Consider the following 23,274-nt stretch of genomic DNA (forward strand, 5'->3'; position numbering starts at 1 on the left):
GTTGTATTAGTCACATCGGCCCGAACGGCGCTTCATTTTCTCATTTGGATGGCTTTAAAATCTGACCTAAGTTGACCTCAGATGACCTCTAGGCTGCCCTAAAATTATATTTTTTTTTTTGCTTGGAATGGTTTGGTCCCACAGATGCAGGTCGACCGTTTTTACCTTTCGTGACCCCTGGTGACCTCATATTTGACCTATGTTTAGTGTGAATTTTTCATGACTTGACGAGACCTTCAAAACGGTATATTTTGCTTTCCTCATCCGGCGACTGAAAGTTGGAGATCCCAGATTCAGCAGCCGTGATTGATACCGATCTTGCCATTCCAGGCCTCAGGAAACAAAACACGGGAGAACCACAGATCATTTCAGACTGTCATAATGAAGCTGAGCAGGTTTTCAAAAAGATCACGGAAAGAATGGTGCAACTCATCATTACCGACTGAGGTGTCGCCGCGGATTTAATCGCTCTTTTGAGCTCCAGTCAAGAAAAGTGCGCAGTGTTCTGTGTTGTCGGGTAAGAGAGCAATTGGCACTGAAGTGAAAACGGGCCTGCGCTTGATCCACGAAAAGTGCGCTGTGAATCAGCATAAATATATCATTTCATGATCAGTTTAAACCTAAATATCCTATTCATTCTGAGTTAACAGTGAAAGCAGCGGTTATGACACAAAGGATCGATGCTTTGTCTACGTTGTAGGTATGATTTGGTTCGCAACGTGACTGCAAGTGATTGTGTGATGCGTAATTTAACACGCGCTCCGATGGGGGCTCAGATTGTGTGATGCGTAATTTAACACGCGCTCCGATGGGGGCTCAGATTGTGTGATGCGTAATTTAACACGCGCTCCGATGGGGGCTCAGATTGTGTGCTGCGTAATTTAACACGCGCTCCGATGGTGGCTCAGATTGTGTGGTACGTAATTTAACACGCGCTCCGATGGGGGCTCAGATTGTGTGGTACGTAATTTAACACGCGCTCCGATGGGGGCTCAGATTGTGTGGTACGTAATTTAACACGCGCTCCGATGGGGGCTCAGATTGTGTGATGCGTAATTTAACACGCGCTCCGATGGGGGCTCAGATTGTGTGATGCGTAATTTAACACGCGCTCCGATGGGGGCTCAGATTGTGTGATGCGTAATTTAAACACGCGCTCCGATGGGGGCTCAGATTGTGTGGTACGTAATTTAACACGCGCTCCGATGGGGGCTCAGATTGTGTGGTACGTAATTTAACACGCGCTCCGATGGGGGCTCAGATTGTGTGATGCGTAATTTAACACGCGCTCCGATGGGGGCTCAGATTGTGTGATGCGTAATTTAACACGCGCTCCGATGGGGGCTCAGATTGTGTGGTACGTAATTTAACACGCGCTCCGATGGGGGCTCAGATTGTGTGGTACGTAATTTAACACGCGCTCCGATGGGGGCTCAGATTGTGTAGTACGTAATTTAACACGCGCTCCGATGGGAGCTCAGATTGACCCACCAAGGGTTTTCCAGAATGGTTTCCGAACGGCACGGCATGGCCGCGCCAACTATTGCGTAACTGTAGGCAACTGAATAGCAGGTCGTTTGGCATAAACAAATTTAGATACACCTTGTACGGTCGCTAACCTATGGCAGGTCAAAGTCATGCAATGGTTTCAGCGAAGGCAATATGAGGAATAGTTCAATCTGATCCAACAACGGAGCGTAAGACGAAGCCATACATCTCTGGGATACTTTCTTAGGTTACACAACAATTAAATAAACAAATTGTATTGACCTAAGTCCAGGTATGAAGGCCATAGGAGGTCAAATCAACCCGTCTCTAGGTTGATTGTGATGTGATGTGATGACGATGATGATATGTCCTTAATCTACGGCTTGCTGTATGAGGTGGTTTCTGGTGCTCATTCCGAATTTATTGACCACAGGTTCCGCATTATACACCTTCCATAGACTTCTTTAAGGTCAAAATAGGTCACTGACCTAGAATGACCCAGGTCAACATTTTATTTTTAGGAACATACTGCCTAGCTAATATTTGCCGCTTATCCAACTGCATAACTCAAAACGGTCCTGTATGATTTTGCCACCATGACCTTCAAAAGGTCAAACGGGGTTGCTGACCTTAAATGAGCATTTGACTTTCGTGTAAGACAGCCATCTAGGTTCCAGGGGTCCTTTGGAGACCAAACTGGAATTTCACTTATTTGACCTTATTTTACCCTAAGGACATGACCTAGGAACCTCAAACATTAGCATTAGTCAGTTCACGTACAGGTCAACACACCCGGTAAATTTTGTGTCTCTAGCTCTTAGCTTCTTAGATCTCAGTGGGTCAGATTGACCCGCCCCCCCCCCCCCCTTCTCACCCGAGCGAGGATACCCAACCGGCCATCCGAGCGCGTGCCAAACACAATTTTGAATTAATCAGTGCCTTACTAACCTGGATTGCCTGTTGTGCCGATATTGCCGTGAAACTGTCGGCCACATAAACAGAGGATGGTGGCTGGCTATTTGTGTAAGATGCACCTTCCTTGGTACTCAAATAGCAGTTGGGGTGGTTTTCAAAAGCAAAGCTTCTGTTGAAATTAGGACATTTTTGAAACCTCAGCTGAACAGAGGACCTGCAGTTTTCTCGCATTTGCTACTGAGATCTTGTTTTGGAGTCCCGGGAAAAAGTCCCGGGGGACCCCCCATAGTTCACCTGGCACTTACACCTTTTAGGCGTCCACTTCGTGCCCTAGACATACCGCACGGAAATAATTATTCAGGTGGAAATTCAAACTCCACACGCATACCCCGCAGCATCGACCCTCCGCTTACCCACCTCACGACCCCCTCGGGAGCGACGGGACCGCGTACTCCGAACTGGACGACTCGACAACAGCTGGTTTAGAGACGAAAACATCGTTGGGCAATAGCCCGGGAGGAAAGACCCCAAGAATGAGCGCAATCCCAACAACATTTTATGTTAAGAACGTAATATTTTGGTGTATTAGCACCGTATTTGTTACATACAATAAAGCTTTATCCGACAAATTTGGTACAAAGTCATCTGCAAGGTGCACTCGTCACCAACAAACCCGCGTCTTGAATCTTGACAACAAATAATGGCCGCTACCTAGTATTAGCATATGTCATAGTTGACTACAATATCGCACTTGAAACCTCTCGAGATGGAACTTGTGCACAGCAAATTACTTAAAATTTTTGGTACAGAGCTATAAACAACTATGGGTGGGACTGCCGTTGTCGTAAGACCAAAACCGTTGGCCGGCGCAGAAAACGCTTCGAGGCCAGAGCCGGACGCGCGAGAACGACCGTCCTGAATAGTGCTCCCGAGTCTTTCAGAAGCAATTCGTAATGTTCAAAAATAGGACGCTGACTACCTCTGACCTTTATAATTGTAAGGTTATTCATTAATTGGATGATTTTTTTGAGAGAACAAATGAGAACAATTGTAGCAGCACGAAAAGTGGATAGCCTTCTTTACTTTTCCAGTTTCAAAGCCAGATTTCAGCAAGAGCTTTGCGCTGCTGTAAATACTAATCCGTTTCGGTTGCCAATCCAAATCAATACAACAATGACGCAGGTCAAATACCCGACAGGAACGCTTTCTAAACGCATAAATTGATGTTATAAAGTATTCAAGGGGTACTTATTTTAGCTATTTTTACAGTTCAGGCCGCCGTTAGCCGCTGCTTCGTGTTACCCGCAGGCCGAACCCGTGCTGCCTGCGGTGTGCAAAGCCGGACGTCTGGTTTTTGGTTCTAAGACTTCAGAGCGCGCACGTTTAAAACTTTGGTTCATAGTTTTTCACTATTCACTTCTTGCTGAAGGTTGGACATTCCCAGGCGAACATGGGTTAGCTATGTAAATACAAATTGTTGACCCCTTTCGATCCGCAGTCAGTCCACGTTCCCAGTCTTCGATATCTGAGCCCAAAATCGTGCCTGTTCGGGAGCAAGTGGGCCAAATTTGGTGATTTTTTAGGGGGCGGGGGCTTTCACCATCAAGGGACCCCTTTGCCAGCCTTGTGCTCTCCCGGACGGACACCTACGACGGACACCTACGACGAACACCAAGACGAGGCGTGGTGGACGTGCCGCCGGACCCGCCACACCCGTCTGAGGCCCCACGGGCGCTGGAGATTCTAGCCAGAGGAAGAGCTGGGATGCGCCGTGACCGACGCGCACGACGCGCACGACGCGCCTCGCAGCCACCAAGATCCGATCGACTCGGGGACGCGGCCGACGCGGGCACAGCGACCCCGGTAAAACGAAGACGGAGCATTGTGAGCGCAGGATGAGAGAATGCAGGTGACCGGTAAAGGGGGGAGGGGGGGGGGACAAAGAACAGCTCAGTTCAGGCACGGTCCCTTGTCCCTAAAACGAACGGCTCGCGCCGACGGCCTGTTACTGGAGGTGGGATTGGGGAGGCGCTACTCCACCACACTGGCCAAAACCCGTGCCTCTGCGGCTCTCAAATAGGAAGGAACTTTTGGTCTGGTCCCTCCCCTTTTGCTTTGGAAGAGGCGTTTTATAACCTCCCCCCTTCCCTCCCCAACCGCTCCGCTACGGGAGGCTGGTGCCCGACAGGAGGGGGGGGGGGGGGGGGGAGGGAGCAGTCGATTATTGATGTGGCCCCTGCATCACGGACTACGTTGGAGCTACACTAATGTACACGGCTGATATGGCTGGCTGGTATTTGCCCATAACTAGGACTCCGATGTTAACGATCCCGGTGAACACGTCAACATCCCGGTAAAAGTGTGGTCAACATAACGCTTGGGCTAACATGGGTCAGTAGCTCAGTGTCTGGATGGAACGGCAGAGGAATACTGGCCCCTCGTCTGTAGATCAGTGAGCGCTCCAGGTCTGTTCGTGCACATCTGGTTTCCTTGTACTGTCACCATGTGAATACACGCGGCTTGTGCAAGCCCACACGGCCTGTTCATTGTTCTTTTACTTGCGCTGGAATGCGAATTGCGTACAGATGATCACTGCTTGTGATTGCTTCTTGCCTTACTAAACAGACGACGTAAGTCCGTTTTGCTATTTTTATTCGTTCTTGGTTTACGCTGGGCGGAGCCTGCGGCCGACCCTATGGCGAAGCAGTCTTGCCGCCGGCTGCGCCGTTTACCGGGCGTCTCATATCACAGCGCAGCGAGTCGGCCACAAGCGGGGGCTCCGGTCTTGACACATACAGCCCACACTCGACCCTGAGCCTTCCAGCCAGCCACGGCCGTCCGAAGCCGGCAGTCAATGGCAACATCCAAGCAGGCAACGTACGGCCAGAGGGCCACCAAACATCGAATCGGACACCCAATGACAGCGTCCAACTTTGACCAACACAAACGACAGCCGTCCAGCCTGGGCCGCACAACCCACTGCAGCGCTTTGTCACAGTCGGCAGCCAATGGCGGTTACGGTTCTGGGCCGGCCGCTCCATGGGAACGCCGGCCACGGCGGTACACACCATGACTGGATGACGGTCGGGGCGGACGGACTAGCTGTAGGTGCGCAGGCTTTGAAGCCGATCTCGCGAGGTGGCCAGACAGTAGGCGGCTGCCAGTCCCAGGCCCACCCCGCCGCCCATCAGACAGCGGCGCGCGCCAGCTGGGGACAGACGGTCTACCCGTCACATTGGCGGCAAAGGCGCCCGCCCGCGCCAACCAGCTGGCGATGGGTATCGCCCTCGTCTGATGTGCTAGCCTGTACACAATGTTTCAGCCCATACATTGCCCGGATGTCGTCAGATGTCAATGGGTTCTGACAATGACCGCATGGGCAGTGGCTTGTAGCCGTGTGTGGTTCAGATCACGAAACCTCTCCTCCGAAATGGTGGAATTTGAACCGGCGTGTTCCGATTGCGAATCTGGGTTCGACCAACTGACTTAAAACGGGAGGACAATCGTTCGATCGCAAAACTTGGTGCAATTCATCTCTTGGATATTTGGGGATTGAATCATCTGCAGTGTTGGAAACCATGTTGGGCTGTTGGTGATGCTGGTTATTGGGGCTTTATGGCGCGCCGACTGCCCTGGTCATATGGCGCCCCATGTCTGCGTTTGGCTGTTGACAGGGTTGACTCTGAACGCTTGAGACTCGGAAGTCCGGCGTAGCAGAATGCGTATAGTGAGAAAGCAATCACCAATCAACACGGGATGGAATAACCAGCACGGACGCAAAGCAACACTGAAAAGTTAGAAGGGTCTAGGAAGCAGGATACATGAAATTGCTACCAAACCTCGTCCGTAAGCCAAGCGTATCCCTCCGCCCAACATGGCTCCCACTACCGCAGACAAATTTCCATACATTTTGGACATCAGTGACACTGAGTTCTACCATCGAATGATTCTCTTTCGGGGGGGGGGGGGTTGCGCTCAGTGGTAGGGTGCTTGACTCGCAATCTGAAGTTGCGAGTCCGAGTGAGGCGAGGAGTGAGAGAGGAGAGATAGAGAGAGAGAGGATCAGAGACAGAGACAGAGACAGAGACAGAGATCAGAGACAGAGGACCAGAGACAGAGGACAGAGACAGAGACAGAGCACAGGACGACAGAGACAGAGACAGAGACCGAGACAGAGGAAGAGGACAGAGACAGAGACAGAGACGAGAAGACACAGAGACAGAGACAGAGACAGAGACAGAGACAGAGGACAGAGGACAGAGACAGAGACGAGACAGAGACAGAGATCACAGAGACGAGACAGGAGAGACAGAGACAGAGACAGAGACAGAGACAGAGACAGACGCCAGAGGAATCAGGACAGAGACTACGCGACAGAAGACAGAGGACAGAGGACAGACAGACAGAGACAGAGACAGAGACAGGACACGAGGACCACGAGACCAGAGCAGAGCCACGAGACAGAGACAGAGACAGAGACAAGAGACAGAGACAGAGAACGAGACAGAGACAGAGACAGAGACAGAGACAGAGACGACGAGACATAGACAGAGACAGAGAGAGAGAGAGAGAGAGAGAGAGAGGAGAGAGAGATAGAGAGAGAGAGAGAAGAGAGGAGAAGGAGAGAGAGAGAAAGAGAGAGAGAGGAGAGAGAGAGAGAGAGAAGAGAGAGAGAGGGAGAGAGAGAGAGGAGATAAATACATACATAACTCCGATTTCAGAGCATGGTTCTCAGAGTGATTTCAGAACATAGATCAGGGTGTCCAAGCAGCAGTCTGCTGTTCAATAAGCAATTTGTGAAAAAGTGATGTATATGCAATAATACCAATGGACGAAGGCGATACTCTCGCCTGCCACCCTGTCTGACCTACCTATAGCCTCCCCGCCTCTTGCCATCCTTCGAATCCCGACCGACATACATCGCCTGTGCCAACGTGATCGTCCCATCCTCCAACAGTACATTGATACCTGGGGCCCTTGTTTGACCACTCAAAATGCCGGTCTTTGTCCCGAACGCTGTTACAGGCTGGGAGCCGACCTCATCTCACCTGACCACTCATCTGTCCGTGTCCACCACCTGACCTGACCGGACCACCAGCCTGTCGGTGTCCGCCACCCTGACCTGACCTGACCACCAGCCTGTCGGTGTCCGCCACCTGACCTGACCTGACCACCAGCCCGTCGGTGTCCGCCACCTGACCTGACCTGACCACCAGCCTGTCGATGTCCGTCACCTCACCTGACATGACCACCATCCCGTTGGTGCCGGCCACCTCAACCTGACGACTTATAGAGCAGGCCGGTGGCTGTGCCGGCCGTCAGCGTGTTCAGCTCGTCGTCGGTGCCCCCGCGCCCATGACAGCAGCACGCCGAAGGAGAAGTACATGACGGCCATCACGCCCACAGTGTTCGCGGACGCCGCGCCTCGCTTCATCACGTAGTTGATCATTCTGAGGCGGGCAGAATGCAGAATTGGCACGAGCGGCGCGATACAGCGCATTGGACAGCACGATGGCAAATCATTTGCGTTTTCGTCCCGACGGTCTTCACGCAACGAAGACACTTGGCAAATGTTCATCAAGGCAGACGGCTGTTCCCAACATTAGCAACGCAACTGATCATATCGGTCACAATGCAGAGACCCCTGTGGCATCCGGGTCACAAATCTGTTGCCCGTGAAGCGTCTCTCAGTTCAAATGAGCTTCGGCATACAGGGCCGCTCAAGACGGAACCACCACTGCGCGCCATCCAAGGTGACGTGCGGTGCTACGAATGGGTGGCCACCTAACCTGCGAAGTGTTTCCCAATCTCGAAAAACTGAAGGCGTCAGCTGAGGCACAGCTGGCAGGAAGTCGTCAGGTCACAACCAGCACTCGCCAGTCCAGGCGCCGGCCGGCCGGGCGTCCGCCCTCAGCGGCGTCGCGTCGGCGGCCACCACTCACTGTGTGCGGCGCACGGCGCCCGTGTGGCCGGCCAGCTGCGTGTCCCGTATGCCGCTGAACAGACCGATGGCGCCGCCGTACAGGCCGCCCGCCCAGGCAGCCACCTGTCAGGCAACGCACGCTTTCAGGCCGGCCAAAACGCACCACGCCAGTTTGGTGAGCCCACGCGAGAGCGCAGAGCGCAAAACATCACCGTAACACCGAGCAGACGACATGTGATTGAGACCGTGATTTTCATGTCCTAATTAGCAGTCCGGGAGTTGTTGAAGGGTTCAGGCAGTATCGCAGGCAGAGAGAGGGAACGGGGGGGGGGGGGGGGGACGGGGGCACGCGCCCCCTTGATTTCAGTGGACGCGAAGGGCCCCTCGGAACCCACGATTAGGGGCCCGAAAGGTCGGCTGCAGGTCCCATTCAGGGGCCCCGGCCCGCAGGGTCGGCACTCTTGTACCAGCCAGAAGGCCCTGCACGCTGATCAGGGGCCCCTGAGTCCTTAAGTGTATAAATGTCGGCTAGACATCCTAGTAACACAGTCTGATCTGTGACGGCATGGCCTAAGGGCTCATTTTACAAGCAGGAACAAAGCCGGAGCCAGTGATTTACAATGGTCGGGGCTCTAGCGTCTATCAGGGCCCAAAACACCTAACGAGACCCTCAACACTAGAGTCAAACAGTTGGCTCCATGTCCGCCTAAGCCCTTGGGACCCATTTCCCAGGCAGAAGCGAGGCCGCGGCCCACGATTTGCAATGTTCGGGGCCCATGACACAATGAGGGGCTCCTATATCGGTCAGGGGGCCGACAGTATCTAACTGAGTGTCCTGTGCCAACAAGGGGCCCCGAGTCGGTCAGGGTAATATTTGTTCAGCAGGGACCGGGACGGCATCCAGAATGACGGACGGTTTCTTGCGCTGGGCGCAGCCCTCTGACAGTGAATGGAAAAAATGGGAGGTTATGACGAGTGCTCACACTGGGACAGTGGCAAGGCCCGGTGTCAGTCAGGCCCCCCAGCGCCGAACGGTCGGCCCTCAACTCAATTCCAGCACTGAAGTCCATGTGACAATTATTGGCCCACCTGCGGCAATCAGGGTTGCTGCGTCGGTCCGGTGCCAACTGCGCGTCAGGGGGCGGACCGATGTGATATGTATGAAGTATCCCTCTAAGGGACTCAATCGACCAAGGGATCCCGCCCCGTGTCGCTAGAACGGCAACCGGAAGACACACCGCGGTGGGACAGATGGCCTTTCAACCCTTTACCAGAACAGTAATATGCCCTGAGTGTTCTACCCCAATGGGCCCCTCGCCCGGAAAGAAATGGAGCATCATAAGTGTTGAGCAAAGTCGGCCGAAACGAGTGAAAAAACGGACAAGGCCATCCCATATTTGCTTGAGAACGTTCATCCTTTTGCAGAATAGACCAAGGAAACAAATTACATCAGAAGGTTTGCCTTCGCGCATCCGCAATCTCGGGAGCAAGGACAACGATGGCCTGGGTTGCAGCTTCCGTAAAACTGAATGGAATAAAACCTGAATAAAACTGAATGTTAGCCACTGCAAGTGACGCCATGCGGTGGGCGCCACGCGCACGAAAACCACCGTCGTGAAATGATGGCTAACAATGTCTGAAATTTAAGTCGTACCGTTCGCACCGCAAGATTAGACTGGGCGATCTTTTTTTTTACAACTTTGAGGATGTCCTCTGGACAGATTAACAGCTAGAGCAACACGAAAAAAGAGACTCTACCCTTACTCTCCCAGTTCCACCACCAGATTTCAGCATCACTGCGAGGCCCTGTTGAGGCCAATTCGCTATCATTAATCTAGAAATCACATAGGTGAACTAAATACTCGGACCGCTTTCAAAATGTATGATTCGATGTCCTAAAGTGTTCAAAGGCACTTCTTTCAGAGGCGTTATGCACTTCGTTCACCTCCTGGGCAAGGCTCAGTTTTTACCGCCCGACCGACGCCGCGCGGCCTATCGAGACTGCAACGCCTGCGTCAATGTCTCTGTTGCTGAGATTTGTAAGCATGCATGTTCAAGATTATGGTATATAAGTTGTATCCCTGATCAACAACTTATTTACATTGTTGTTTAAAGCACTTTGTCATATCTAAAGCAGCTCTTCAGTTTATCGACTACAAAGTTCAGACAGAGTTGATCTCACTAGGTTTTGGCTATTATTCCAGTTAAAGATGGATAAGATAAAAAATGACATAAACAAGAAATAGACCATTCCGGCGATTTTTTGTGGGGCCTTTTCAGAATCAAGAAGCTCTTTGAACACCCTGTACCCCCTTGCCGAGGCTCTGGCTGCATGCCTGTGCTCAGGTGAGCTGTCTTAACTGTTTGTGGGCAATAATGGAAAAGCTGACAGATGCTTCACTACTTCCCTTTTAACTCCAATGTCATTATTTTTGAGGGCACCTTATAAAATGTGCAATGAAACCCATTTCCCATGTCCAAATGCTACATCTCTGTGGTGAGAAAATACGAGTTAACTGGAGCAGGCATAAGAAAAACACTGCTTTCAAGATGGAATAGGCTATCTCAAATTATACCATGCACAAAATGTGGCCCACTTCATTCCAACATTCACTCCATATCACATACCTCCTATCTGAGAGAAGGCCACTTCAAACCGGCCCCGCTGCTTTGAGGCTCCTTCAGGGAAGATGAACTCTGGCTGTGTGGCACCGAGGTATGATGGATCAAAGTTGAGGTACGGCGATATTTGTGCAAGCCCGGGAGACGAAGACACTGAAAGAAACGTTGTATTAGCTGCGTGCTGTTCTAATTCACACTTCAAACTTGACCTACAGGGATGTATTCTATGGCTTACTCCATATATCCCATATAGGTAACCAATCATGCTATCTTCAGGAACAACCAAATATTGCTGTTTAAAATGTTGTGATCAACAACATTCTTTTCTAATACAGCGCAGTGCACTAAGTGTGCTGCCTCATGGTGCAAAATAACTTGGAGGCTGAGCAGGGAAAAATGTCAAGACCTGCTCCCACATACATCAAACATGGCATTTGCACCAAAAATGATGAATCTTTCCAGTACAGATAAGGGCTTGATGGAGTCCCTGACTGAACATGAAACTAGTCTGATATACAATGACATGTCACCCCCATCCTGGTGCTCACTGAAACTATGCCCCAGGTCTGATGTCCATTGAAACTACACCCCTGACACAGTGTGGGAAAAACCTCCGTTTTCTGGTGGATGTGGCACCAGGAAATTTTGTACTCCAGGCTCTTGACTGGTAAGGATGACAATTTTTGTACTCCAGACAAATGCTGCAGTCGCCCCCACAAAGCAGACACAATTGCAAATGTATGAGCCTGAGTATAAGTACCAAGGCAGACAGTTTTGCTTTCTTGATAGCCAGGAGGGTGCACAAACTTTGCTTTCATAAAGTGAGTTATAACTTTATTTGATTTCCAGGGATCAAACATATGGAGCACCAATAAATGGAAACACGCATCTGCAATCCTGCAGGAGCTGGCCAATCCAGGGCGTTCATGTCAATGTCCATCATTGTATTACATGGGTTAGATGCACTTGTACAAGCCTATGCAACTCCTGAATGGTGATGACAACTCATGTGAGTTACTTCTGTGGAACTGAAATATGAAATGTGCTTGTTTTAAGTACCTACCGCTGCCACATACCTCGCATGTCATTACCTGTGGGGAAAATATATGGCGCACCTAAGTAAAACCGCATTCTCCACGACGCACACACCTACCGATACCTTTCAAGAAACAGACATACATATCACGGCTCTGGCTCCCACCACGCGACGGACCCATCGCCTCCCGTACCCGAAACCAACGGCAGCCCAGCCTCCTGCAACTGACGAGTGCATTTTCGAGCAGTGAGGGTCCGCGTCGCAGCAAACACCTACAACAATATTCGTTCGACTAGAAACCATCAGCAGCACCAAAATCACCGATGGCACATCTTTTTCAACTAGGTCATTCAAGGACTCGCCGAGCAAGAAGTCCAGCATACCAACTATGCTCTTAACTTACCTCATATTAAGATAACATGTTAGCGATTTTACCAAAGGACGTGCATCTTGCAAACAGTTTGGTGGGAAAATTCCAAAATATTGCAGCATTGCACATCCTTTTCAAAGCGCTTGTTTCATTCCTGCTCCTGCCATACCAGCCACCAATCACCATCCAACTTGCAATTAAACTCAAAATCATAGCATTCAAAACACACCACATATCGGCACTTTGAAATAGCATCATGACATTAAATGGCATCCAAATATCACGTTTGTGGGCGGCACTTTTGGTGGTAACGGCTTCTTTTGGGTTCTTAAATGTCATCGGAAATTACGTTCCCAAGATGGGAGTTTGTGGCACGCAGCATTCCAAAACTTATTACTATTGTATAAATGATAGTACGTCAACCATTTTTTTCAGAAACCGGTAAATGCCGGGTCTTTGAAGATTCGAGGATATCTTACTTATTTAACAATGGTATCACGTCTCCAGGCTCAACCAGTACCTATACCTGTAAGATAGAGATGGTCCATAACCCGGTGGGAAAAAAATCGCAGTACTTGGTTGCCCTTCTCACAATGGGGCCCATGAGGAGACCCCGGGGAGAACAAGCCGGAGTTCAAGCCGGAGAACAGTGAGTTTTTTAGCAAAGTTAACCAAATTTAATTGAAAAATTTACGTGTTTTGGTATCGCCCAGATACGGGCCTTCCTCAGAGGGTGTTGAAATGACATGCCTTAGAATGATAAATATCTATAGATTTGTAGTACAGGTACTGCATTATCTCGGCGTTGTCTTGCGCCACCAGAAGATAATATATACTTGTAGGTGGAAAATAGCAGCTTGAAATGCATGACTGTACAGCTCCATGATTTTTCTACCACAAACTTGACAATTCGTGTTCGTGCAACTGCATAAATGGCTTTTCTTAGACTATTCATCACAGCCTGTCATTTCAGGACCGACCCGTGGTACTTGTACTTGGTTGGCCCATTGACGAGTGCTAGAATGCCATCACAATGTCTGTGAATGCGCCAGAGCTCCTGTGCATGGTTTGGTTGTTCGTCTTGATGTGGTGGGAGTGAGGAGGGCGGAGGGTGCATGAAGCTGCTTGGGATTATGTGCACCGTAGCTGCGAGTTTGAGGTATTCAGTGAGGCAAAGTGGAATTGGTTGTCTTCAATTTTCACACAGCATGCATCCACACTTCTTAAGTTACGTGGGATTTGGTATTGGACCGCTATGAAGTCATTCCAAAAAATGTAAATAAATACCGGGGGACTGACCTATAAATGTTAACCACTGCAGGCCAGTGCAGGATCACCTTGGTATAACCTGCTCTACCTACAGCATGGTGGGTAGGTACGTAGGTACTAAGGTATCTATATACAACATTAATGCTAGGCTCGGGTTTCCCACGTGGGATCAAATATGAGACTGGCCTCTTTTCAGCCTGTGGTTATAATTAAAATTGGAGAAGTAAAAAGAGAATGTAAAATTGGAGAAGACGAGAGGGATAACAGGAGGTGCAGGAAGAGAGGAAGAGCAGAAGTGGAGGAGTGGAAGGAGAAGAGTGACAGGAGGTGAGGAACTGAAAGAGGAGAAGAGCAGAAAGAAAAGGATAGGAAGAGGAACACTTTTGGTATGTTTATATTAATTATGTAAAGGCCAAAAAAACTACATGTTAGTGATGTCACATACATAAGGCTTTCATAGTCAGTTGCAGCTGCCTAAGACTCATTAAAAACCAGGGTGTGATGCACAGTGGTCGTCCGCAATTCAGTTTGTCAGTAAGCAGAGGATGCACCTGATTTATCATTTTGATATTGTGTAAGTTTGCATGTAGATAGGCAATGACAAGCAACTGAGCTTTGTATGATGCACCTGTGAATGCATATGTATAAAGTTTTTGTTGTTAACCTCTCTACCTGTATATTTCTTATTAACATGTACCATTAATCAATCTTGCATGTATAGGTGAGCTAGTAGCACTACAGGGATATGGATGGGATCAGCGTGGCACCCTCACTCACAAGAAGTGCTCTGTTCCACTGAAATGCAAAACTGCATGCTGACACTAATTTTTTCCAGAAAAACATTGGGAAAATGTTGCCCCATTAAAGGCAGTATGTGATGTACTCCAAGCAAGGCCCATTGTGCAGACACTCATTCCACATTAGAAAGACCTTTGCTTGCAGGCAAGTTTGTACTCCGACCACAAGAATTCTTGTACTCAACCACCAGCAAAAAAAAAAACAACTAAATTCCCCACCCTGCCGTGACACGGGTGTTTAATGGAAATACACCCCTCATCCGACCTCTGGTCTGGTTGTCCATTGAAACTATGCCCCTGACATGGTGCTCACTGGATCTACACCTCTGGTCTGGTGTCCATTGAAACTACAGGTCAGGGTATAAACTGCTACCTCATGTTTTACCAACAAGCAGCAACCGCGACCCTGGCACCACTGCTACTTGTGATCAGATTACTGCGCACCAAGAATCATAAAAATGTATGGGGCCAAGTGACAAGAACCAAGTGAGATATGTTTCTTGTGTATCCAAGCAGTCTTCCACATTGTTTGTGGGTTGGTCAAACATGGTGGGAAAATAGGATGTTTTTGGGTGGGAATGAAAGGCAAAATGAGAATATGTCAGCTAAACAACTTAATATGGCACAAATATATGCACACACACACACAGACATTATACAATATATATATATATATATATATATATATATATATATATACATATATATATATATATATATTATATATATATATATATATATATATATACATAACATGGAACATAGATGCCAATGGGACACTGGGTTGAAGAGGGTAGGGTGGGGAGGTTCGGTTAGGTTAGACCAGACTAGACTAGACTAGACTAGACTAGACTAGACTAGACTAGACTAGACTAGATTAGGTTAGGTTAGGTTAGGCTAGTTTAGGCTATGTTCTGGACTATGCTGGCTCTCTGCTGTATAAATGTACCTACCACAATAAGAAATGTTTTTCATTGCATTATCATCTTTACCTTGGCCCTCGTACATTTTTTATGGTTCTTGACAAGCAGAAATATTGTACCATGCAACAATGATGCAGGAACAGTGCTGGGGAGTTGAGGCGGTGGGGGTGTGTGCAGCGCTTGGTAGCTCGCTATCATAGTTATTAAAATTTGAGGGTAGGAGCATGAATCTACCTGTTTTATGATATTCACGATAAGTTCCGCCTTAAAGAAGACAAATGATGTCCAATTTTTTTTTCTAACATTAGGTATGAATGTATACCTACACCACACTACATCCCCATCCTGGTGCTCACTGAAACCATGCCCCTGGTCTGGTGTCCATTGAAACTACACCCCGAACATGGTGTGCACTGAGCTACACCCCTAGCCTGGTGTTTGCCTAAAACTACATGCCTGGTCCAATGTTTATTAAGAAACAGCATTACTTACTGTACAACAGCATGCATAGTACTCTAATGCTACATGTCTAAACTCATGCTTTAAAAAGGTTTACTTGGCACTGAGTCTCTGCCCCCTGCCTCAGCTAAATTGTGAACCAATTAACATTCAATGCCATCTATAGATACTTCCACATACTGTGAATGCCATATCCAGTATAAAACCTAGTCCTTTCAAGGAAAAGGGGCAAAATGATAAAATTTGCTAATACCTGACAATTGTTAGCATCTTGAGATCTTTAGCAGTTACCTTGCATGCAGTGTTATTCTTACAGTGGGCAACCAGGTCAGGGTGTACTTTCCTACCTAACGTTAGAAAAAAATCATTGTACACAATTCGTTGTGTTTAAGGCAGGACATATTGTAAATAATCTCAAACAGGTAGAATCATGCTCCTACCTTCGAATTTCAATAACTTCGATGGCGGGCTCCCGAGCGCCGCGCGCACCGCACCGCCTGGACTCCCCAGCGCCGTTTCTACGTTGCCATTGCGTAAATACAATATTTCTGCTTACCAAGAACTCTACAAAATGTACGGGACCAAGGTAAACCATTCGTCGTGTTTAAGGCAGGACATATCGTAAATAATCACAAAACATTAGATTCATGATCTTACCTTCAATTTTTTATAACTACGAATAATGTGCTTTCACAACACGCAGAAGAAACGGCGCTTGGGAGTCGAGGCAGTGGGGTGGGGTGCGTGCGGGCTCGGGAGCTCGCTATCGTATTATTATATTCGAGGGTAGGAGCATTGATTCTATCTGTTTTGAATTCTTTACAATATGTTCCGCCTTAAACACAATGAATGGTTTACCCTTGGTCCCGTACATCTTGTAGCGTTCTTGGTAAGCAGAAATATTGTATTTACGCAACGGCAACGCAGAAACGGCGCTGGGGAGTCCAGGCGGTGCGGTGTGCGCGGCACTCGGGAGCCCGCTATCGGAGTTATTGAAATCTAAGGTAAGAGAATGATTCTACCTGTTTTGAGATTATTTACAATATGTGTCGCCTTAAACACGACAAATGGGTGTGCAATGATTTTTTCTAATGTTAGGTAGGAAAGTACACCTACAGCAGCAACCATTTCAATCATTACTCAATTTAGTGAAATCATTTGCCATTGAAATTCCTCACCAGCATAGAGGCTCTGCTCAAACTCTAGTGAGATGTCTGAATTAACCCTATGTGGTGTGCCCAATTTCATTTAAGTGGTGGCGATTTTGAAATATCCTGAGAAATATGACATTGCAAGTTGATCACAGCACAATATAGAATGCACAGGCATAAGCATGTACATCACGCAGCACAGACATGGGCATTTAAGCCAAGTTTACTCCACATGTATATGTTCAATCACAACCCCAAGTTGGTTCAGAAAAGAACAGAGCACACATCAGTCATGCAGTGCTAGGTCATGGAAAACAAAATTAATCAAACAGTGGATGAGACTAATATAGGATAGGTAATTCATGCAACTACCAAGCAAACTCCAGCTCGCCAGAGTCGTCACAAACGCGTCGCCCACGGAAATTATGGCGTTTAGCGATCTTGAGGGTGGCCGACACTTACCAGGTACATTAATCGAAGGATCTGCTGAGGAATATGGATTGAACATGCCACGAAGGCCTCCTTGCTTCGATTCCATCGCCATCAGGATCCCCACCGCCCATAAACCCGCCACCCGCCAACGCCAGACGAGACCACTCGTAGATGCCCAAGGTTGCATAAAACTTTAGAGCCCCAACTGCTCAACCAAGATCACTAAAGAGGGCTACGTAGACGTGACTGACATCATCATGGAACTATAGTTTGACAGCCCGAAGTGTGGTTTTTGGTTGATACTACCCAAAAGTTCGTAGTTACTGATATAAATTCTGATGAAGTTAAACCGCTCCGAGATTCAATCTCCCTTCCAGAATTGTGTTGCATGACACAACCATTGACCATTCATTCAGAGTCCAACCGGGAAGCGCCAGCCGCACGCCCCCAAACATACCCACCATTCAAACTAATGGTTGTGTAGCAGTCAGCTGGCTAACTGGGAGCCTTCCGTGCCACTGACGTCATCAAATATGGTATACTTGACGTCATGCACGCTTTGCTTCCAATAAACCCCTATTCTCAAGCACGCTCGAGGTCTTGACCATGATTTTTTTCTACGCCGTTACCCAAGAACAGGCAACCAGGAGTGCCCCTCCCTCAATCCCAGCGACGCAGTAAACCGTACGTTAACACCAGAAAACATAAAATCAAGTCACGGCACTCCCAGCTAGGAAGATGAAACAAACGAAAAAAAACAGGCGAAGATGTGGAGCAGACCCGAAGGAGTTGTGTTAGGTGATAGGTAGGGAAAAATCATAGATTAAAAGGCTTAAAGTAGTCATTAGCCAAAGTCAGCTAATGACAGCCCGCTATAACCGCCCAATAATCTACAATCACCCAATTCACCGTGTTAGTAAGGGCTATACAGTCACAAGTCGGAGGGGCAATTACCTGGTCATTTTTGTGCTGGGTTTTGAGCTGGATGTCCAGGGAGTCCACCCAGCTAAGCAGAGCTTGTTGCTGGGAGAACTCCCGGAGCCAGCGCCATGAATTTGTGTGTATGTGCATTACTTTATATCAGAAATTGATTATGAAACATGAAGGAGGTCAAATATGAAGTGCGTTGGATATGTACAGCACAAGGATGGCAATGTCTTCAAAATATGTTTGTTAGGTACGCATTACAACTATCTCTCATTTGTTCATCCGTTATATGGTTCAACGAGTGCTTGCGGATGATGTTCTAACGATGGTTTTTGATACAGGGATATGGGCTATTCTTGGAAATATGAAACCATATTGTCGTTCCACAGCTTAGGGCCAAGGCAAGATGCTGTAAATAGTCTATAGTTATGATAAGAGAAAGGTTGGTCTAAATGTTTTGCTCGTCTCATATCCATGTCATTGGATTCATAGAGGTTGTAAATTAAATCGAATGAGGCAGGGAGCTGTGAAGTTAAAAATTTGTAATCACAATTAACATTTGAGATGTAGCAATATCCGATAGTTTCAAAATTTTGCATCGTTTATGCTCTGAAAATTCTCCGCGATTCTCCCTCGCTACGGAAAGTTATCTGGGATAATTCTCCATGTCGGCAGCGCCGAACGCCAGTCAGGGAAATTTCCCAACATTCCGGATAATTTTCCGAGATTATCTGCCGGCCGAACGCACCGTATGTGTGATGCCAGTACATCTTCGAGCCTAGTTAGTACGGATCCTTGCTAGGAGGGGGACCCTGTTCCAGGGCCTTGCGGGGGACCGTGTTAAGTACCGATTCGTGCTAAATCTGGCGGGGTTTAGCACGCATAGACAATAATCAGCGCAGTCCGGTAGCCCAATGCGCAACAGAGGAAATAGGCTATTTAGAGGTGAACGTCGTGCATTTATTTTCGTTCTAAGGGAGTGGAAAACCTTCACCATTTTGGCACCCCAATTCTCATTTGATTGCAAGTTGCTGCAAGGACGCGGTCGGTTGGTGGTCGGTGAGGAGCGTGGGCAAACGGTTAGGAAACGTGCTCGGAGAAACACTTGCACTTAAGTTACAGAGCGTCATGTTCTACCGATGAATATGATATTTATATATCCTGGACTACGGGCCTTGGGTATATTGTCTTGCGGATAGTGCGGAGATGGAATATGGTTCCTGGGCTGTACCGGTGTACCGATTTGTATTAGGCATGGGGTTTGGCTTCAAATTTCTAGAGTTAGCTAGGGGATGGGTCACAAAGTTTGAGATCTGGTTCAGCTCAAGACTCATTCCTACTCTATTTTTCATTTTGACTTTGTTAAGTGCATTGCTTGCATTTAATCATTGGCCCATAACTCATGTAGGTTGTAAAAGTAAATAGCTCTCTCTCAGTTGAGATTTGAGAGATTCCAGGATCAACAGTATGGTGTTTGCTGCTTAGGAAGAACACCAAACTTCTTGCAAAGAGCATTGTGATTAACATTGCATGGTGTTCAATTTAACTCTGAAAAATTGTATGTTGACTTGCCTAAAGTACAAAGCATATCCTCACACTGCCACTGAAGTTTAGACATGTGCATCACTTGATGCAACATTGCTAGAATGATTGGCCCATGATTCAGTGCATGAAATGTGTGAAAAATGTGATTTAGGTCATGACTCCAAGCAGCATTCTTCCTAGTGAAATAATGCAGCCCTATAACTGAGTCCCCAAAACAATGACTCATGAGCTGATTCACAATCCACCTAGCATGAAACAACAGACAAATAGACAGATGTATACATATGTATATGTATACACACATACATCTATATGTATATGTCCTCTGGTTCAGGGCTGATATTCAGCAAATTTCTGTATGAATAACATCAGTGTTCCTGTTTAGAAGTTCCAGTAAGAATTGCTCTTGTGATGTTGCAAACATTTTATGACAAATGCTGCATAGTGCTAATTTTGACCCTGACATAACGTTTGAGTTTGCATAGAGCACACTGTAATTCCTCATGCTGCTAATGGTATTTTTAGCTCTATGACTCACTGATTGCAGCATGGTGAAAAATCATTAGCTTATGATTCAGCTCATGGAATGTATGAAAAATGGGAGTCAGGTCCTGAGGCAAAACAACATTTCCTGGTGAGCAGATGCAGCATATAACTCACCCCAAAATGATGAGTTGTGTGAGCAGATTCACTATTCCAGCTTGAGCTAAACCTCAGGTCTGGCTGAATGTGTATGTGTGTGAAAAATGCTGAATTTAGTAGATGGTTACCTGGTTATAGACAAGCCTTGCATTATTTTGGCATGTTAACCATGTTGTTAAAAGGTTTTGTTATCTGATGCCTGACAGGACACAAGCTTGAGTTCATTCACTAAGTTGAAATCCCGGATGTGAACTTGTCTTCTTTAGAACATGCATGCTAGCATGTATATATATATATATATATATATATATATATATATATATATATATATATAGATATATATATATAGGCTGCAAAAGTCTCCTATATAAGTGTTGGTAAAGACCTGGCATAGGTTGGATTTAATAAGCTTTTCTGCACTTGCACCAGCTTTCTTGTTATGGTTGTCTGTCCATCTTTGAGACTAGGAAGTGACTCACTGATATTTGGAATAGATTGGTTAGCCTGATGTTTCGGACCCACATACTCCATTTACAAAGGTACACACATACACTTACAGGTGACAAATTTGGATGACGTGTTACAGTTGGGTATAACCAGTAAGGCATAGCGAGTAGGTACAGATCAGGTCAGTTCCGTCATCAAATTGGCACAGTGTCTAAATGTGGTGTTCTAAAAAGGTGGTGTACATTTTTAGGAGCATGAGAATTTAAACAGCAAAACACATGCTGAATAGTGAGATATACAATCTAATGATGGCACTGATCATCCCTAAAGAAGGTGAAGGGTGACTGAGGGGCTGTTTGCTCTTTCAGTTCCAGTTACAGTGTTTTAATTGTGACAGCCTCCAGAACATGACTTTTTCTTCAGAAAACTAGAGCAAGTGCAGAAAAAGCTTTATTAAACACACCTATGCCATGGTGTTAGAACACACTTATATATACATATGTGTATATGTATATATAGCCACATATTCATCAGTCAACTGCAGATAACAGATCATATCCAAATTATATCATGAGCTGAATTTCCATCAAGATGCATTCTTTTAATTATAAAAGTTTTCAAAAAAGCACTTTTGAAAACATAACAAACCAGACATTGATTCAGAATCTTGGCACTTTGCTCATGCTCAGCAGTGTGTTATATGATGCAGTGAGGTCATAACGAGGTTATCGGTGCCTATAAATTATCTTCCCTCACTTAGGGCCGGGTCCACAATGTTGCAGAAGTTGCTGCAAAAAGAAACCCCTTTACCATCATGTGTATGGGTTGGAAAATGTAACTCGGGGTTGGGGTGGATTTTAATTCTGGGACCCCCTGAGATACTGATGTCAGGATTAGCATGCATATTTTAAACATTACCCTTGTTTTCCTTCAGTCCGTGAGATGTTCCAATGCTGAGTGTGGTGTCGGAGTATGGTATAGAGTATAAGTATCACTATCAGAATATGAGTAATACTATCAGAATATGAGTAATGCTATTGGAATATGAAGTATCACTGTCAGACATGGTGAAACACCATCATGTGTAGTATATCAGACACAATTATGCACCTATGTTCCCTGCACAGTGGACCATTGCAATCCAAAGAATGAGCTGCAAACATCAGATTGAAGGGTTGTATTTTAGATGGCAACGCCTTATGTTCTTGAGCTTGTATCCACTGCTGTGATTATTCGTTCCCATACCCTGTCGTCTTCATTCCGTCCATTGCGAAATTGGTCTGCGGTTGTGCGCTCTGTGGTACTTGGATTTAGTTGTCTACGGCTCGGATACGGCTGCTGATCTTTGGCCCACTCAGGTGTCTAGGGCATGTGGCGTCGCTTGCGCTCTTACTCCGGGAGGAAGGGAGGACACTGCGAGGAATCGAATCGGATCCCATATTCCCTGAGTTCTTAGACTTGTCCGGCTTATCCACTCCACTGTCGGCACGCCTATGTATTCAGTTGTGATGAAAGTCCCGCATGCGTTATGTTTCACGGGTGCTGGACTAGACTACTGAGCAGCCACAGACGCTAGAAGGATTTGGCGGTTCTCAGTCAGGGCTGTAAGAAAGCAGAGTTTCCGGAAAGAAGACCAGCCCGAAGAGAGGTGATCTTCACCAGCCCGGCCAGCAATTCACTGTTATCCATGTGACACGTTCCTTGCCAGCCCAGCTCCTCCATAGACGCCTATATCGGTTCCCCGCCAGCCCGGCTCGTCATAACGCTCATTGGCTTCCCCCCGTCAGCCCGAGCTCCCTGCAGGACCACCCATCGGCTTTCTGTGAAAACCCAGCTTCCGCAACGAACAACTCGCCTGGCCGTCGCCAACCCAGCTTCCCCTTACGAACCCACCCGTTCTCCGTCAGCCTTGCTCTTCCATAAAACGCCCTAGGTCAGTCTTCAGCCCACCTCCATCGTACCGCACCCGCCGGATCTTCGCCAGCCCAGCTCAATTGTTATGAAACCACCTGTTCCCGTGAAGCCGGAGGCCCCTCGACTGCACCCACCGCCGTAATGACGGGCCGCGATTGCCTCTCAGTCATGTTGTGCTAGTGGCCATGATGTATCATCATGATGTACCAACAATGACGTATCGAAGAGTATATGTAAGGGTGTTAAGGTGCATTTGCGAGGGAACATTATTTACATAGATTAGAGACAGTGGTAATAGGCTTATTCCTCGGTGGAAAAAAACGAGGAGAATAGAGATATAGACGCGTGGATATTTCGGCAACATGCTTGGTGTCGAAACGAATAGCGAAGCGAATTCACTTCGGCTATCTGACT

At 47.3% G+C, this 23,274-nt stretch overlaps 1 pseudogene; it reads right to left on the minus strand.

The window, feature by feature from the left end:
• Window positions 1–5,298: 5,298 nt before the first annotated feature.
• Window positions 5,299–22,902, minus strand: LOC119104283 (mitochondrial import inner membrane translocase subunit Tim23-like; annotated as a pseudogene).
• Between the last annotated feature and the right edge of the window lie 372 nt (window positions 22,903–23,274).

The sequence above is a fragment of the Pollicipes pollicipes genome, unplaced genomic scaffold (assembly GCF_011947565.3).
Source record: "Pollicipes pollicipes isolate AB1234 unplaced genomic scaffold, Ppol_2.1 Scaffold_6052;HRSCAF=7182_pilon_pilon_pilon, whole genome shotgun sequence".
In the NCBI taxonomy this organism is placed as follows: Eukaryota; Metazoa; Arthropoda; class Thecostraca; order Pollicipedomorpha; family Pollicipedidae; genus Pollicipes; species Pollicipes pollicipes.